Genomic DNA, 19416 nt, shown 5'->3' with positions numbered 1-19416 from the left:
AGTAATGGACTATAGCCCATTGAGTAATATAGGAAATAATGTGCCTATACTGATAAATATATAAATGAAAACTTTGAAGAACAGAATATTTACATTAAAACAATAAGTGAAGAGGCATAAAAGAAGAAAGCAGAATACTAAAGAAATACTGGTTTGATCCAATAGAAGGCAAGAAAAAAACAACAAAGGAACGAAGAACTGATAGGATGAACAGAAAACAAATAGCAAATGCTAGGTTTACATTTAATCACATTGATAACTCTATTAAATGAAATTAGGCTAATGGCTTTAATTAAAAATCAGATTATCAAACTAGAGTTTCTCAGCACTGCTGACATTTTGGAACAGATAATTCTTTGATGTAGAGGCTGTTTTGTGCATTGCAAAATGTTTAACGGTATCCCTGACCTCTACCCACTAGATACCAGTAGTACTACTCTCCTCCCCTTCACTTGTGATAACTAAAATTATTTCTAGATATTGCCAACAAGGAAACTCCCCCTTATGATACCGTCAGATCTTGTGAGACTTATATGCTATCACAAGAACAGCATGGAAAAGAGCTGCCCCCATGATTCAGTTACCTCCCACAGGGTCCCTCCCACAACACATAGGAATTCAAGATGAGATGTGGTTGGGGACACAGCCAAACCATATCATGCCCCATGGTGGGGGTGAAGAAATCACCCCTGGTTGAGAACCACTTCACTAGATAAAAACCAAAATCCAATAATATGTTGTTTAAAAGAAATACATGTTAAATACAAAGATATGGGTAGTTTTAAAGAAAAGGATTCAAAAAGATATTCCATGCAAATATTAAAAATGAAATAGCTACCAGGCATGGTAGCTCAGCTACTTGGGAGGCTGAGGTGGGAGGATCACTTGTGCTAAGGAGTTTGAGATTGCAGTGAGCTATGGTCATGCTACTGCATTCCAGCGTGGGTAACAGGAGAACCTGTCTCTAAAAAAATTTTTTTTATTAATTTTTAGCCAATGGGGCTATGCTAATATCAGACAAGGTAGATTTGAAGACAAAGAACATTACCAGAGATAGGTAGATCCTTTTATCATCATGAACTATCTCTGTCAAAGGGACCTAAATGTGCAAGTACCTGATAACAGAACTTCAAAATACACCGAGAATAAATAGACATAAAGGAAAAACATAGAAAAGTCCATTATCATATTTGACAATTTAAACACTGCCCTTTCAGTATTGCTAGAGCAACTAGATGCAAATCAGTAAGATAATAGACTACTTGAACAATGCTATCAACCAACCTGACCTAAATGATACCTTCACAATATTACACTCAACAATTGCAGACTATACATTTGTTTCAAAGTCACCCAGAATATTCACCAAGAAAGAGCATATGCTGGGCCAACAAACAAGTATTATTAAATTACAAGTGACTGCAACCAAACAAAATATTATTTTCTGACCACAACAGAAATAAATTAAAAATCAGTAATGAAAAGATATCTAGATAAATCCACAAGTGTTTTATAATAACATACTTCCAATAAAAGTAGAATATTTCTTTAGATCGAAGACTTTTTTTGACCCATAGGATTTTCTTTGGGCCAAAGAATCAAAAGGGAAACTTAAAAATATTTTCAAATGATGTCAAAGTTCTTCAGAATAATTGGGTTTTAAAGTATCCCTGATTTGCTGGTACTTTAAGCAAGTAAGTAAAGCTAGCACTGATGCAGGATTATTCTCATGCCAGTACATAGAATATAGAAATTCATTTTTTTACTATATGTACAAGTTAAATAATATCTGAAAAAAGTTTGTCAGTTAATGTATATGTAAAGGCATATTTTACTGTTGTCTTTTTACTTTTTTTAATCTTTCAAAATACCTAACATCAAAAGACACTGGTTTGATTGATGTTTTCAAATAGTCTCACCAAAAATAATGCTAGCGGAATGAAAATAATTGTGTATGAAAAATTTTCCATCAGATGACAGCCTTCTTTGAAAAAAAAAGTTTTTCAGAACTTTCAAATGCCTTAAAAATACTGATGCAAGATAAATTTGCTAATCAACTCAATATTTTTTGATTTTGAACAATTGTCAAGACAGATACAGTGTTTTTAATAGGTGTGACAGTTTTCTTTCAGATGATAATTATAAATTTTATAAGATTTATATTTATCTTGTTTTATTCTTTAAACAATTTTTTTGACTTTTTGAATATCTACTTAATGTTAAAATATGTTTTTTTTCTCCTTCCGACTTTTATGTTCAGAGGGTACCTGTGCAGATTTGTTACATGAGTAAGTTGTGTGTAGCGAGGTTTGGTATATAAATGATTTCGTCATCCGGGTAGTGAGCATAGTACCCAATAGGTAGTGTTTCAATCCTCATCTTCCTCCCACCCTCTAACCTCAAGTAGGTCCCAGTATCTGTTGTTCCTTTCTTTGTGTCCATGTGTACTCAGCGTTTAGCTCACACTTCTTATAAGTAAGAAGAATATTTGGTTTTCTATTCCTGTATTAATTCACTTAGGGTAGTAGTCTCCAGCCTCATCCGTGTTGCTGCAAAGGACATGATTTTATTATTTTTTATGGCCATGTAATATTGTGTAGTATACATGTACCACATTTTCTTTATCCAGTCCACCGTTGATGGGCATCTAGTTAAGCTCCATGTCTTTGCTCTTGTGCATGAGAAGTGCTGTGATGAGCATACACATGCATGTGTCTTTATGGTAGAACAATTTATATTCCTTTGGTTATATACCCAGTAATGGGATTGCTGGGTCAAATGATAGTTCTGTTTTCAGTTCTTTGAGAAATCTCCAAACTACTTTGCAGTGGCTGAACTAATTTACATGCCTACCAACAGTGTGTAAGTGTTCTCTTCTATCCACAACCTTGCCAACATCTGTTACTTTTTGACTTTTTAATAATAGCCATTCTGACTGGTGTGAGATGGTATTTCATTGAGCTTTGATTGGCATTTCTCTAATGATGAATAATGTTGAGCATTTTTTTATACGGTTTTCAGCTGTGTGTATGTCTTCTTTTGAGATGTGTCTGTTTATGTTTAAAGGCATATTTAGGATAACAACCAAATCATAAGATTTTGCTAAGTATCAATATATAGTCATGTATTGCTTAACAATGGGGATACATTCTGAGAAATGCATCGTTAGGTGATTTCCTTGTTGTGTGAATATCAGAGTGTGCTTACATAAATCTAGATGGTATTGCCTGCTAAACACCTAAGCTATATGATGTAGCCACCATCATTGATGTGCTCCACCCTTGACCAAAATGTTGTTATGCTGCACACGACTGCATAAAAAACCTGAAGCCATTTTTCAAATCCAGGGACCCTGGTGTCCCCCTTGTGGAGCATTATAGAGTCACAGAGGATAAAACCTCCAAAAGAGAATGAACTCAGAACTTTCCTCACATGAAACCATTCTCTCTACTTATTGTCAGAGGATGATGTTTCAACTGAGTGTCTACTCTGACTCTAGAAGGTGATTTTCATCCTTGGATACAGTCACTGAAGTATCTTGCCTGACTGTGACCATTTACTGTGGAGATACAGCTTAGCTTATTCTGACACTTCAAAATTAGACATTCCTACCATAGGCTGGTTTTGACAACTTTGCCCTGGATACGATGAAAGTCTTCCCGTTATAGAACTTCATGAAAATCTGTAACTGCCTGTGAGTATTTCCTGAACACCTGTAGTTCTCTCTCAATTATTTTTATCTGGCTTATGCAAATCGTTGCCTAGAATCCCAAACAGGAATCCTGTGTAGTACACATATTCACCTAATCCTGTATCATGCTTGCCTGCTCTTTAATTGGTCATACTTGCTATAATAGATTGTGAAACCCATTCTCAAGCCCAACTAGCTTTGGATAGCCAAAGAAAGAGGTCATCAAAACCATTTAAATGGTTTCCTTGCATCCTTGGGCAGTCATTTACCCTTCATTTTTAACCTCACATTTAGAAAAATGGAAGACTAAAGAAGGTAATAAATGTCATGTTAACATTTAGTTATTCAGAACAGAGAATAAAGAAATTCAATGTTATTTCATAAAGAATTAAATGTTATTTTGTAAGTCCAGAAATTGTTTTGAGTGCAGTCAGTGTTGGGATTGTAGAAGATTATGGTTATAACTAATATTTTGCATATAAGGCATTTCCAACTAGGAATGAGCTTATAACTTTAGCTAGCATGTGTAAAGGAATAATTTTAGTGATGGATCCTAATCAGGATAAAAAATTGTTAAGTCTGTATGTAGACATTTCACAGTGAAATTGCAGGGAAAAAAATCTAAAGCAAATAGATTTTTTTATTATTTATTTGTTTGTTTGTTTGTTTTTTGAGACACAGTCTCTTTCTGTTGCCCAGGCTGGAGTGCAGTGGCATGATCTCAGCTCACTGCAGCCTCAACCTCCCAGGCTCAAGTGATACTCTCGCCTCAGCCTACCAGGTAGCTGGGACAACAGGCATGAGCCACTACACCCAACTAATTTTTGTATTTGTTGTAGAGATGGGTTTTCTCCATGTTGCCCAGGCTGGCAAATAGATTTTTAAAGTAACAGATTATCTTCAAAGTGGCAAAATGTACCCTGTCAGCTCTGGTTTAGCAGTAGCATGAAAAAATCAAGGGACAACAATTATATAACCAATATACTAAAAGAAAATAATGACTAACATAGAATTCTATGCCCAGCAAAAATATCCTTCAGGAATGAAAATGAATAAAGACATTGTCAGTCAAAAATTGAGAGAATTTGCTACCAGCAGACTTCCAGGAAGGAAATAGGCATGCTGGGCAGAAGAAAAATACCAGCTATGCAGGCAAGAAAGAATATTTAAAAAGCCATAAATTAGTAGATAAATCTAAAAGAACATTGACTATGTAAAATAATAACAGTAAAGTTTTGTGGAGTTTAAAATATAGAGAGAATCAAAATAAAGATCATATGTCCAACAATAGTATATTAGTTGTATTTTCCTACTAGAGGGTTAAGGTACTAATTTGTCACTTCTAGGGTAAAAAAATTGCATAGTTTTCCGACTAACAGGAAAACATAGAATTTAAAAATCAATCACTTTATAAAAAGGCAAGAAGAGAGAGAAAACAAAACAGAATAGGCAGGGCAAATAGCACAGTAAGAAGGTTGATTTAAACCCACATTTACCACTTCAAAACTTTTGAGGATGATATATAGGAGTATATTAGTCTTTTCTCTCATTGCCATAAAGAAATACCTGAGACTGGGTAATTTATTTATTTTTTTATTTTATTTTTTTTGAGATAGAATTTCACTCCTGTTTCCCAGGCTGGAGTGCAATGGTGCGATCTCAGCTCACTGCAACCTCCGCCTCCCGGGTTCAAGCAATTCTCCTGCCTCAGTCTCCCAAGTAGCTGGGATTACAGGCATGCGCCACCACACCCAGCTAATTTTGTATTTTTAGTAGAGATGGGGGTTTCTCCATGTTGGCCAGGCTGGTCTCGAACTCCCGACCTCAGGTGATCCACCCACCTTGGCCTCCCAAAGTGCTGGGGTTATAGGTGTGAGCCACCGCGCCCAGCCAAAACTGGGTAATTTATAAAGAAAAGAGGTTTAATTTGCTTATGGCTTGGCAAGCTGTACAGGAAGCATGATGCTGGCATCTGCTTGGCTTCTGGGGAGACCTCAGGAAACTTACAATTATGGTGGAAGGCGAAGTGGGAGCAGGCACATCACACAGCCACAGCAGGAGGAAGAGCGAGAGGAGGGAGGCGCCACACACTTTTAAACAACCAGATCTCATGAGGACTCACTCACTATCATGTGGACAGTACCAAGGGGATGGTGCTAAATCATTAATGAGAAGCCACCCCAATGAGCCAATCACCTCCCAATAGGCCCAACCACCAACACGGGGGATTACAATTCGACATGAGATTTGGTGGGGACACAGATCCAAACCATATCATGGAGTATGACAGAAAAGAATGTACCTGATTTAGTTAATTCAATTTGCCTTGCCCTAAGAACTTTTTAATAAGTTCCCATGCACAGAAATTTTTAAATGGTCAATTCTTGGATACTTTAGGTACCAAGAGAGCACCAGCAAGGCCTTCTGTATCCATCAGATCTCTTAGTCCTCATGATGATCTTTCAGGACCTCTAAATTGTGTATCCCCAATTTAGAGGTAAGGATTGCCTAAAGTTGCTCAGATAGTAAGTGACAAAAGCAAGATTCAAACCAGGTCTAACTCAACTCCAACACACATCCCACTATGACAGTTAGGCATTTAATAGCATAAAGTTTAGTCATGATGTTCAAATATATCCTGAGTTCTTAATTATTCAGAAGAAACAGATGGACATTTTGCAACAAACCCTTCTTAAAAAAATCCCTGAGATTTATTAAGTTACAAAATAGGTCTTCAAAACAAATGTACTAAACTTAGCCTATAGTTCTGTACACAGCTACTCATATTCAGGAATTTATGGAGGTGTTACACATCCTATATTTTCCCCATATTGTGGCCCACACTGCATATGCATTTCAGGTCCTGCTTGGATCTCTGTTTAATTCTGCTAAGAACATGCATTCATTTCTTGTTAAAAGTATAGTTTTCATTTCTGAAATGATTTATAATAGAAGACAATGTAATTACATTAGAAGACATTTTAATTTGCAAATTCATTTCCAGCTAAGATTTGTGGAAAATAAAATCTAATTTATGCTAAAGTATATCAAACCTGCTGATCAATTCTCTTTTAGTGACTTCCCAGGAAGAAACTGATGTTGGCTATAATTCTTTACACAGCAGTTATCTTTCAACCATATTGCTTTTGAAAAGTACCAATCTGTTTTTATGCTTCAGAAATGAAGATTGCATTACCTATTTTCCACAAAATGAGAACTTTGCCCAAACTATAAAAAAGGGAGGCATTGGTTGTTTTCCTTCCAGTCATTTATTTCCAGGTACATTCACTTTTATTTCCTTCACATTTTTACTATTTGAATCCTAATGCCTTCTATACTGACTTGTTAACTGTGTTCTAATATTATACACATGAAGTGACAGTAGCTTGTTCCAAGATCATTACAAGAGAATAAGTTGGAGAAAGAAAATTCATTGCTAGAAAAGATAAATGGATGACATATTGGCCCCCAAACCCTGTTTCTAATGGAAAATCCCATGCAAGAGATGAAACGTTACTAGAAAACATGAACCGCTTCATTAACTTTATGCCCAAGTTCTATCAGCGATTGATTTTTAATACCTGTGTTCATCATTTATGAGCTGTTAGTATTCTTTACATATATTTTAAATTAACCTTTATAAAATGAACTAGTTATACTGTGACTCTCACTGTATCATCTATATAAAGCATCTCAAAGAATAATTCACAGAGGAGAAACAGAAAGCTTATGAGCCTGTGGTTTTGTGGTGCAAATTACTAAATGTCAAATGTGGCAGCTATAAATGCCACTCTATTTGAAATGACCTTAAAAATTGCCAACAGATTGTGAAGTATACTTTGGAAAAATCAAGATTACATTGCTTTCTTTTATTATATTTCAATGGTATCTTTCAGCCAACGTTCCTAGCAATATAACAGTGAGGCCATCTGCATCACAATATATTTATTATTGATAGAAAGATATGAATTTGGAAATTGCTGCAAGTCAGAGCAAAGTAGATTACAGTGAGCCAAGCACACTAGTTATCAAGGTGGGTTCTAGAAATAACAATTCCACAGACACAGTAAGCAATCCATTGAGATTCGTAGAGTTGTCTGGAATAATTATTTTAAATAGGAAGTTAAAAAGCAAATGGAGGCCGGGCCCAGTGGCTCACACCTGCAATCCCAGCACTTTGGGAGGCTGAGGTGGGCAGATCACGAGGTCAGGAGTTCGAGACCAGCCTGACCAACATGGTGAAACCTCGTCTCTACTAAAAATACAAAAATTAGCTGGGCGTGGTGGTGGCCACCTGTAATCCCAGCTACTCAGGAGGCTGAGGCAGGACAATCGCTTGAAATCGGAAGGCGAAGGTTGCAGTGAGCTGAGATTGTGCTACTGCACTCCAGCCTGGGCAACAAGAGTGAAACTCCGTCTGTGTAGAAAATAAGGTTTGAAAACAGGATTTTATAAGCCTGCTTGTAACCAGTGGTGGGGCAAAACTGTTAAATATAGCTTTGTTGTTACTGGAACTATGTTAAAAATAAATTGCCAGAAGCTGGTTGATTTAAGAGATGTTTTTGAACTTATCACTAGAGGATAGCTACCATTGGCTAACAGCCAACCTCTGTTGTAAGCCCTTGACATATGTTAACTCATTTAATCTTTTTCACAATCCTTTCAAGGAGGTACTATTATTCTTATTTTAGGAATGAGAAAGTGAGGCAGAGAGGTAAAATAAGGTAAAAATAATTCACCCGAGATCACCAAGTAGGAAAGGGAGGGGTCCACCCTGGGTGATCTGGCTCTGAAGCCTGATGCTAACCACATATGGTAAGCTCTCTTCAACTGAGTATTCGAATCAAGTGGCAATGTTCTTTCATTAAAGGCATAGAAGTATATTTGGAAGAATTCTAGTATATGTGGGAGGCCTTGAAGAATCTTCAAAATTGAACCAATCATTAGTGGGAATATCAAACTTTCACTGGATTCTTCCTGCTCTAACAAAAAGATTAACCCTGTAATCTGCAAACATTCAGTCCCAGACATTTAAATTCTTACTAAATACTCTATGTTATCTCATTTAATCCTCATAACAACCCTATAGACTAGAGTGGATTTTATTTTCTCCATTTAAATTAACACATGACATGGACTTTTAGAAAATGAGGGTGGACACCACAAATATAAATTCTGAAAATGCCAAGGGATTTATATATTACTATATCCTTTTTATAGATTTATGAAAAAATTTTGCTTAAAAAACCTGAGACCACAAATACCAACATATCTGGTTCTATAAGAATTGCGATAGGAAACACTACTATAGAAGAACAAACTAACATAATAAGTTAATGTAAGAGATATATAGGGTAATGATACTTGGGTAATGTGGAAGTTGGGTTGGTTCATAGACTGTTTTTTATAGTTAAGGACATTTAAAATTGTAGAATTACAAACCTCAGCAGAAGGAAAAAAAAAAAAAAGACCTCAGCTGGGCTGGTAACATTAGCCTTGTTAGCTGTATTCTAGGAAAATTAGAAACAAGAGCTCTCTCCCCTGAGAAGTGCCCCAGGCTGCAGCAGCTCAACTCCAAACAGGTTTCACTACCTCCTATGCCCACTTAGAGGGAGGCTCCACAGGCTCTAATCTCTGTTCTCTGGCCATGCTTGAGCGTCTACCAGCCCTCTCCTAATTAAATTTTGTCAACACTTCTATTCTAGTTCTTTGTTCAATCTAATATTCCCTGTAGTGAATTCCGATCACACTGAGCTGCCTGCCTTAACAGGCCATTTTAATACCCAGGTACCTGTGATTTTTTTTTTTTTTGGTTGTGGTTTTTAGTGCTCTGGTTGTCATTAAGATGTTATTTTATTATTTATGTTATAACATAAAAAATAAAATAATCATAAACACGGAAAAGATTTTTATTAAAGGGTAATATCTCTCCTGGCGTTACAATTTTCCATCCACCTTTATGTTTATTTTTGCCATTGGTCTTCACCTGATTTGGGGTGGGGAGCAGATATCAAAGTCACTTAGGAAAAGCTTTTAAATAATTCGTACCCTCCTACTCTTCCCTTCTGCAAGATTATGTTTTGTTGAAAACAACCATTTTTAAAAAATCAAGCATAACCTACATTTCCCCAATTCCTCAAAGTTCTTAAACAAGAGTTTCAAAATCCTTAGGAATTTATAGACCTTTTTTTTTTTTTTTAAGGCAGGGAGGAGGGCTTTATGTTTAAATGTACTTATATAACAAGCTTTCCTGGCCATGAGTAAAACATCCTGTTTTATGTTAAGCACCATCACATAACAAGATATAACAGTATATGTTTTTGCAGCAATTTTAAAGTTTCTTTCATTTCTAAATTGAAAAAGATACTATTAATTTTAAAATTTCAGTTAAAGGAAAACAGATAATTGAAGACCCCTTCCTGTGTTAAGGAACCATAGATTATTCAATAGTATTCTCTGAAGGTTCTCAAAATAAAATTATTTCCATCCTGATTTTAATTTAAGGGAATCTTAACTAGCACATTTACTTTAAATATGTACTTCCTCTGTTGTTCTCTCTTCTCTATCTCCCAAGTGGCTTTTTCATCCAGAAATTGGAAGGTACTACACCTTTAGGCTAGTAGCCTTCCGGTGAATGAAAAACAGAGTTCAGACTGAAGAAGTGTTGTGTGTGTCTGCTCAGACTATCTTTCTTCCATCATCTCCTGCTGCTAATTCTTCACCAGTAAAAGTGTACATTCCCGTCCCCACCCCAAGGTTAGATAATTGGGGAATTGTTGGGAGTCTCTTATTAGTTGGCACAGCTGAGTTTTATTTATTTATAATTTATACTCCATGTATCTCCAACATATTTGAGATGGTCAACAATAAAACTAGCATGTCCATTATAGAAATTAAAAGTAATCTTTCCCCTTTTCCCAACTAATCCCTGCATACACCCCCCTCCCCTCCCCCACAATAATAGAAAGAAGTAAAATTTAACTTTGATTCAGCCTTGGTTAAAATGATAGGAAAGCATAAGTTACAATAATATTTGATTATTTCTGATCATCTCAAGAACATAGGAATCAAAAATATTGGATAGGTGGGGAAAACATTTTATTTAGAATTAAATGAATGTGCCAGTTACTAAGTTTTTGTTTCTCAGCATCAAATCTATCCATTCTGTGCTACATAATGCTGGAGCTAAGACTTTACAAACTACATTCCAGCTGGCTCCCTCTTAAGTTCTGCCAATTATGGTGATGACAGGAGGTTGTTTAGAAGGACAGCACAAGGTGGAGACAGGAAGAAAGAACTACTTGCTCTTGCCTGCTTCCTCTTCCTGGAAGCATCAGCCCTACATTGCTTTTTCGCCCTAAGAAGGCAATTCCGCTCCCCAATGCTGCCTCACCCTGAGACAAGTCCTTCCCATCACAACTCTTATAGAACCAGCCTTTTTGCACCTTGTCAGAGACACAAAAACTAGCTATCTAAAGACCCCTTTTTAGAGATCTGAGTTTCAGAGCTTCTTGTCTCCAAGCTTCCAAGTTTTAATACAGATTGAACATCCCTAATTCAACAACCTGAAATTTTAAATGCTCCAAAATCTGAAACTCTGAGGACTGACATGATGCCACAGGTGGAAATTTTCAGTTGACCTCATGTGATGGGTCACAGCCAAAATACAGTCAAAACTTTGTTTTATCCACAAAATTATTTAAAATCTTATATAAAATTATCTTCAGGCTACATATATGTATATGGAACATAAGTGAATTCCATGTTTAGACTTGGGTGCCATCCCCAAGGTATCTCATTATGTATATGCAAATATTCCAAAATCTGAAGAAAGCTGAAATCAAACACTTCTGGTCCTAAGCATTTTGGATAAGAAATACTCAAACCTGTATGTGCAACCTCTTCCCTTTGTTCCCCCAGCCCTAGGAGTAGTATCTGCTCCTGCAGTTGCTTTATGTTTCCTTTTTGCCTTTTTAGCCACCTAACTAACAACTTTATACCTAATTAACAATTCCTTATGTTATATTTTCTGTTAAATAAGTAGTGTGACTACTATATCCTGACAGGATCTTAATGGCTACAATGGATAGAGGCCATGTCTCTTATTATCTTCACTTATGTGAAGCAGTATGCCTCCTAAGATAGTCACACTCTCTTCCAGAGCTATTAATACAAAGATCTTCCCATGATAGTCAATTTTTGTTAAAGTTTCTCTAACCACACTGGAAGCAAGAAAAAAATTATTTTTTTAAAAAAGAGTTTATTTTAACAAGGAGGCAAGTAAGACATTATTTTATTCCCTTTTTTATTTTTGGCAAAATATGCTTATTGTAAAAATTGTAGTTTGCTCTTTTTTATGGTGTAAATGAACTTTGTTAGACCTATGACTGCATGCATTATATATGGGTCAGAAAAGTCAGACTCTAGGTCTAATTTTTCTATTTGTTAGCTTGGTAAATAAAATGAAGATGGTGGTGCTAGCAGCTTAAAAACTACACCCAATGGGAAGCCTGGATTATTTAATGATTTACTATTGGAAAATTAAAAATAAATTTAAAAGAATGCTAGAAAGATCGCAAGTTCTATAAAGAGAGAGATCACTGGGAGCCTGGGATTATATTCTCAAATGAAATTTTAACTTTCAGCTCTCTGGCAAGCCAAGGAAATAATCATTGCTTTTATGTACAAGTAAAGAAGTGACATCATCAAAATTGCTGACTAGCGATGCTTGATACTCATCCCTCCCACAAGAAAGGACCAAGGCAACAAATAAACAGCTAAGATTTTACTGGGATGTTGAAGGGAGAGTGCTGGTGTGCAGCGAGGGAGTGGAGATGCACCTGTGGTGATTCACTGACATCCAGGAGGGCAGTATGGAGGTACCTGGTGTCTGCAACCATCTCCCCTGCTCAGATTGAATCTGCCAGGAGTCAGGAGGAACTTCCCATTTCAGGGGTAAAGGTAAGCAAAAGATCCCCACCAGTGGCCATTGCCACCAAAAACACTCACAGTTCTTACGACAGGAGAATCACATGCTCCTTGCAAGCCCTGAGCCCAGTTTGGAGAACTGCCAGGAATTCATGCAGCTGCATTGCCCCAGTTTAGGGGCATGACGTGTATACTTCCCACCCACCACTCACCCTCTGCAAGACAAGCTGGTGCAGCACGGCATCATGAGAACAGAGCCATCTCTGTAGTGCACCTTGTTCTGATGGCCAGTGGCCACTGTTCCTCTCCAATACTGGGGTTTCATCTTAATTTTACCAAGCCTACACAGGTGGCTGAATGCCACAACTCCATCTGCACAAAGCTCAGGCCCAGGGTAGGTTGTGACTCAGGTCTTGCACAGCAAGGTAACCCACCCATCCCTGCTGCCACACTTCCAGCTGAATGAACAGTCCGGCAGTCCCACCCAGGGTGAACTCAACCTTGAGCCAGCCAAACCACTGCATGGCCCCCTCAAAGTAGGAGAGGCATCCAAGCCTCTGAACAGCTAATACATACATCAGGCTGGTGGAGCAGCTACGCACTTCTGCTCAGGACCTGAAAAACAGCCCTGTCCCTGTAGTGTCCTCCCACTCCCAAGCAGACATGCCCCTAGCCTGCCCAATGGCCCTGCACCTGCAATCAAGTTCTGAGACACAGTCCCACAGTCTGGCTTCTGGTGGGCACAACCCTAGGCCAGCCAAGCAGCTTTGAGCCCATGACCTGGACCTAAGAAACAGTCCCCAAAGGCTACCCTGAGCTAGCTGAGCTGCCTAACACCTGTGTCCCAAAATTGAGAAACACTCTGGTGGGTCCCCCTTCCCCAGAGCAGACACACCCTTAGGCCATCTGAGCAGCCTTGCACCCATGTCTCAGGCCTGAAAAACAGTACTGTGGGCTGTCCCTGGGAGATATACTACCAAGCCAGCTGACCAGCTGTGTGCCTACATTCTGGACCTGAGAACAATTCCACAATCTACTCCTGGCAGGCATGCCACAAGGCCAGCCAAGCAAATGTGTGCCCATGCTCCCAGCCACAGTAATAACTCCATGGCCTCAATTCCAGTGAGCCAGACCCCAAGGTGACTGAACCATTATGTGCACACACACTCCCCAAACCTAAGAAATAGCCTGGAGAACTCACTCCCAGCATAGGAACCCACTCCCACTACCATCAAAATCTTAGCCTAGGACACTGAGACACTTATAAATGTTACTAGTGTGGATTACAGCTGAAAAAAAAAAAGACTACATGGAGACTACACTACAGTGTCCACCCAGAACCAAGGCCAACATTCCAAGACCCATTCATACAAATAAGCCTTTCCCTACGAAACCTACTTCATAAAATTGGAAGAGGCAACTTTTCCACCAGATATGTAGAAATCAATGTAGGAACATGTTGAACATGAAAAAGAAAGGAAACATGACACCTCCAAAGGAAAACAATGTCTCCAGTCATAGACCCCAATCATAAGGAAATATGTCAAATGCCAAAAATGAATTCTAAATAATAGTAAGGAAACTCAGTGAGATACAAGAGAACACAGATAGACAATGCAGTGAAATCAGGAAAGTAATTATTTGAATGAGAAATCCAACAAAGACAGATATCATTAAAAAAGAGCCAAACAAATCCTAGAGCTAAAGAATTCAATGAATGAAATGACAAAATACAATCAAGAGTTTCAACAACAGACTAGACCAAGCAGAATAAATAATTTCTGAACTTGAAGGCAGGTATTTTGAAATATTACAAGTGAACAAAAGAAAGAAGGAAAGAAAGAAAAGAAAAAAGCATTTTAAAAATGAAGAAAGCCCGGAAATGCAGAACGTGCACTCCTGGCTGGAGCTGCAGCACTGGAGCAAGAGTCTTGCAGCTAGGCATGGGTTTACTGCACAAACACTATGTGCCCAAAGGCTAGGCTGCTTTGTAGCCAGAGTAGTGGCCCTGTGGCCAGGGCTGGTAGGCAGGGGCAGTCTCAGAGTTGAGACCCATGTGGAAGGGTCAGCATCTGCTGGTCCCTGGTGGGCTCCGCCTTCAATGTCAGGGCTACCACTTGGACCTGTTTAGTGAGCACTGGGGTCTTTTTGGATGTCCTGAGCTCGGTGCTCCAGAAAAACTTAATATTGCCCAATAAAAAGCCTTGAGAAACACAGAATTGCTTGTGGAACATGCATGTTCCACCCCACCTGGACCCCAGATTGTGCACATCTTCGATGAGCTCTCAGATTCCTTGTTCAGAGTGGCTGACGTGGTTGAACACAAATGTGGAATTATGTCAAAGTTTGCCAAAATTACTAGCTGATTAAAAGCAAAACAAAAACTAGGCAAGTGGCCTAACTGTTTATGTTTGATTTTGAAATTAGTGGAATCCATCTAGACAAAGAAAAGTATAAAAGAGCAGTGAATCTCAATGTTAAAATCTTGGATTTGAGTAGTACATGTCTTATGGCAAACAACTTTCCCAAAAAGATTGAGAAGCATCTCTTACTAGAACACATTCACCATAACTTTTATCTGATGGGGATCGTATCATAATTGATGGTCTCCATGCAGAAGCACCAGGCGACTTGGTGTGAGAAACTGCTTACAAAATTTTTCTTTATCCATATACTGGTGAATTAAAATGTTTAGAAGAATTGCTCAGCAACAGAGATCCTCTGCAAAAGTTGGTAGGGTATTCTGTGTTTTCCAACAGGGCTCTCCAAGGAACAATAGTTAAAAATTCAGAGACTGTCATCCAGTTCCCTGAGAAACTCTCTGACAAACTTTCTGAAAGAACTCGAAAAGATTTTGAGATGATACGACGGATGAAAATGAAACAGAAGAACAAAGCTTTAGGCCTCACGCTACCTGACTTCAAATTATACTACAAGGCTACAGTAACCAAAACAGCATGGTACTGGTACCAAAACAGAGATATAGATCAATGGAACAGAACAGAGCCCTCAGAAATAATGCCACATATCTACAACTATCTGATCTTTGACAAACCTGAGAAAAACAAGCAATGGGGAAAGGATTCCCTATTTAATAAATGGTGCTGGGAAAACTGGCTAGCCATATGTAGAAAGCTGAAACTGGATCCCTTCCTTACACCTTATACAAAAATCAATTCAAGATGGATTAAAGACTTAAACATTAGACCTAAAACCATAAAAACCCTAGAAGAAAACCTAGGCATTACCATTCAGGTCATAGTCATGGGCAAGGACTTCATGTCTAAAACACCAAAAGCAATGGTAACAAAAGCCAAAATTGACAAATGGGATCTAATTAAACTAAAGAGCTTCTGCACAGCAAAAGAAACCACCATCAGAGTGAACATGCAACCTACAAAATGGGAGAAGATTTTCGCAACCTACTCATCTGACAAAGGGCTAATATCCAGAATCTACAAAGAACTCAAACAAATTTCCAAGAAAAAAACAAACAACCCCATCAAAAAGTGGGTGAAGGACATGAACAGACACTTCTCAAAAGAAGACATTTATGCAGCCAAAAAACACATGAAAAAATGCTCACCATCACTGGCCATCAGAGAAATGCAAATCAAAACTACAATGAGATACCATCTCACACCAGTTAGAATGGCGATCATTAAAAAGTCAGGAAACAACAGGTGCTGGAGAGGATGTGGAGGAATAGGAACACTTTTACACTATTGGTGGGACTGTAAACTAGTTCAACCATTGTGGAAGTCAGTGTGGCAATCCCTCAGGGATCTAGAACTAGAAATACCATTTGACCCAGCCATCCCATTACTGGGTATATACCCAAAGGACTATAAATCATGCCGCTATAAAGACACATGCACACGTATGTTTATTGCGGCACTATTCACCATAGCGAAGACTTGGAACCAACCCAAATGTCCAAAAATGATAGACTGGATTAAGAAAATGTGGCACATATCCACCATGGAATACTATGCAGCCACGAAAAATGATGAGTTCATGTCCTTTGTAGGGACATGGATGAAATTGGAAATCATCATTCTCAGTCAACTATCGCAAGAACAAAAAACCAAGCACCGCATATTCTCACTCATAGGTGGGAATTGAACAATGAAATCACATGGACACAAGAAGGGGAACATCACACTCTGGGGACTGTTGTTGGGTGTGGGGAGGGGGGAGGGATAGCTTTAGAAGATATACCTAATGCTAAATGACGAGTTAATGGGTGCAGCACACCAGCATGGCACATGTATACATATGTAACTAACCTGCACATTGTGTACATGTACCCTAAAACTTAAAGTATAATAATAATAAAATAAAATAAAATAATAAAATAAAAAAATTAAAAAAAAGAAAATGAAACAGAATTCTCAAAGTTCCAAAGTAATGCCTTGGGACCCCCGCTACCAGAGTGGTGTGATTCATGCACAAAGGTATAATATTGACCCTGGCTTATATTGCCTGTTTTTCTCCCTTGGAGCATGCATGGAAGGCCTGAATATTTGGCTTAACAAACTGTTGGAGATTTCCTTATATGCAGAGTAGCCTACAAAAGGAGAGGTATGGTGTGAAGATGTCCGAAAACTGGCCATCATTCATGAATCTGAAGGACTGTTGGGGTGCATTTACTTCGATTTTTTTCAGCAAGCAGACAAACCCATCAGGATTGCCATTTTCCAATCCACGGAGGCAGATTAAAGGAAGACAGAGACTATCAACTCCCAGTCATAGTTCTTATGCTGAATCTTCCCCATTCCTCAAGGAGTTCACAAACTTTGCTAACTCCTGGAATGATGGAAAATCTTGACCATGAAATGGGACATGCTATGCATTCAATGCTAGGACGTACTTGTTACCAACACATCACCGGAACCAGGTGCCCCATTGATTTTGCAGGGGTTCCTTCTATTCTAATAGAGTACTTTGCAAATGATTATTGAGTAACCAGTTTGCCAGACAAAATTAGAATGGGCATCCACTGCCAAAAAAATATGGTGTCTCAGCTTTCTGAATCTAAAAAGGTTTGTGCTGCAGCTGATATGAAACTTCAGGTCTTTTATGCCCCTCAGGATCAAATCTACCATAGGAAGCATCCCCTGAGGAATTCAACCACAGACATTCTCAAGGAAACACAAGAGACATTCTGTGGCTTACCATATGTTCCAAATACTGCCTGGAAGCTGTGGATCACCTACCTCATGGGCTATAGGGCCAAATATTACTCTTACCTCATGTCTAGGGCAGTCACTTCCATGGTTTGGAAGGAATGTTTTCTACAAAATCCTTTTAACAGGGCCACATGGAGTGCTATTGCAGGGAGATGCTGGCCCACAGTGGAGGCAAGAAGCCCATGCTCATGGTTGAAGGTGTGCTTCAAAAGTGCCCTTCTATTGATTACTTTGTAAGTGCCCTTGTTTCTGACTTGGATCTGGACTTTGAAACTTTTGTCATGGATTCTGAATCATGGAAACACCCTAAATCTCTTAAATCAAGGTCATGTCGATATTGACTTTGTTATAAATGCTACAGCTGTGAAAGCTTGTTTCTGATTTCAGTGTTGATTTCTGTAATAATTTCTGAAAAACTTTAAACTGATAGAACTTGGAATAAATCATTTGTTTTAATTATATAGAAATGAAGAAAGCCTACAGATGTATGAGACACCATTAAGTGAATAAATATTCATATTCTGGGTGTTCTACAAGGAAAAAAAGAGAATAGAAAAGGAGAGGAAAACATATTTAATAAAATCATAGCAGATAACTTCCCAAGTCTTGGGAGAGAGATGGCCATCCAGGTCCAGAAAGCTCAAAGAATCCCGATTAGATTTAACCCAAGCAGGTCCTCTCTGAAAAATGTTGTAGTCAAATTGTCAAAAGTCAAAGACAATGAATTTTAAAAACAGCAAGAGGAAAGAATTAAGTCACATATAAAGGAATCTTCATTAGACTAACAGTGTAATTCTCAGCAAAATATTTACAGGCCAGGAAAGAATGGGATGATAGATTCAAAGTGCTGGGAAAAAAAAAAAACTGTCAGCCAAGAATACTAAACCCAGCAAAGCCACACTTTAGAAATGAAGGGGAAATAAAAATCTTTCACAGATAAACAAAAATTAAGGAAATTTACCACAAGAACAGACTTACAAGAAATGCTCAAAGGAGTCTTACATCTGGAAGTAAAAAAATGGTAACCACCATGATGAAAACACGAGAAACTATAAAACTGACTGGTAAAGCCAATACACAAAGGAGAAAAAGAAAGGAATAAAGCCTTATCACTACAGAAAACCACCCAGCTGCAACAACAAACAATCAGGAAGTAAAGAACAAATATACAAAACAAACCAAGCATAAATATACAAAAACCAGAAAAACATCAATAAATGACAGGAGTAAGTCCTCATCTATCAGTAATAACCTTGAAAGTAAATGGATTAAATTCCTCATTTAAAATATATAGACTGAATGAATGAATTAATAAAAACATGACCCAATAATACGCTGCCTACAAGAAATTCACTTCACTGTAAACACAACTGAAAGTGAAATGATGAAAAAGATATTTTATGCAAACAGAAGCCAAAAGTGAGCAAGAGTAGCAATACAAACAGACTCCAAGTCAAAAGCTATAAAGAGACAAAGAAAGACATTATATAACAAATGGATCGCTTTGGAAAGAAAATGCAACAATTGTAAACGTACATATACCCATCACCAGAGCACCCAGAAATATAAAGCAAATATTCTATCTAAAGGGAGAGATAGACCCCT

The 19416-nt window shown here is 37.9% G+C and overlaps 1 long non-coding RNA gene and 1 pseudogene across 6 annotated transcripts in view; one reads left to right on the top strand and one right to left on the bottom strand.

Annotated features, from left to right (window-relative positions):
• LOC129534600 (uncharacterized) overlaps positions 1–19416 on the bottom strand; it is a 157243-nt gene that overhangs the window by 25556 nt on the left and 112271 nt on the right. The gene's annotated exons all lie outside the window — the stretch shown is intronic.
• Positions 14852–18152, top strand: LOC101146299 (mitochondrial intermediate peptidase-like; annotated as a pseudogene).

This window comes from Gorilla gorilla, chromosome 6 (genome assembly GCF_029281585.2).
Source record: "Gorilla gorilla gorilla isolate KB3781 chromosome 6, NHGRI_mGorGor1-v2.1_pri, whole genome shotgun sequence".
In the NCBI taxonomy this organism is placed as follows: Eukaryota; Metazoa; Chordata; class Mammalia; order Primates; family Hominidae; genus Gorilla; species Gorilla gorilla.
Note: the sequence above shows the minus strand (reverse complement) of the source record. Positions and strands in the feature narration are given on the sequence as shown.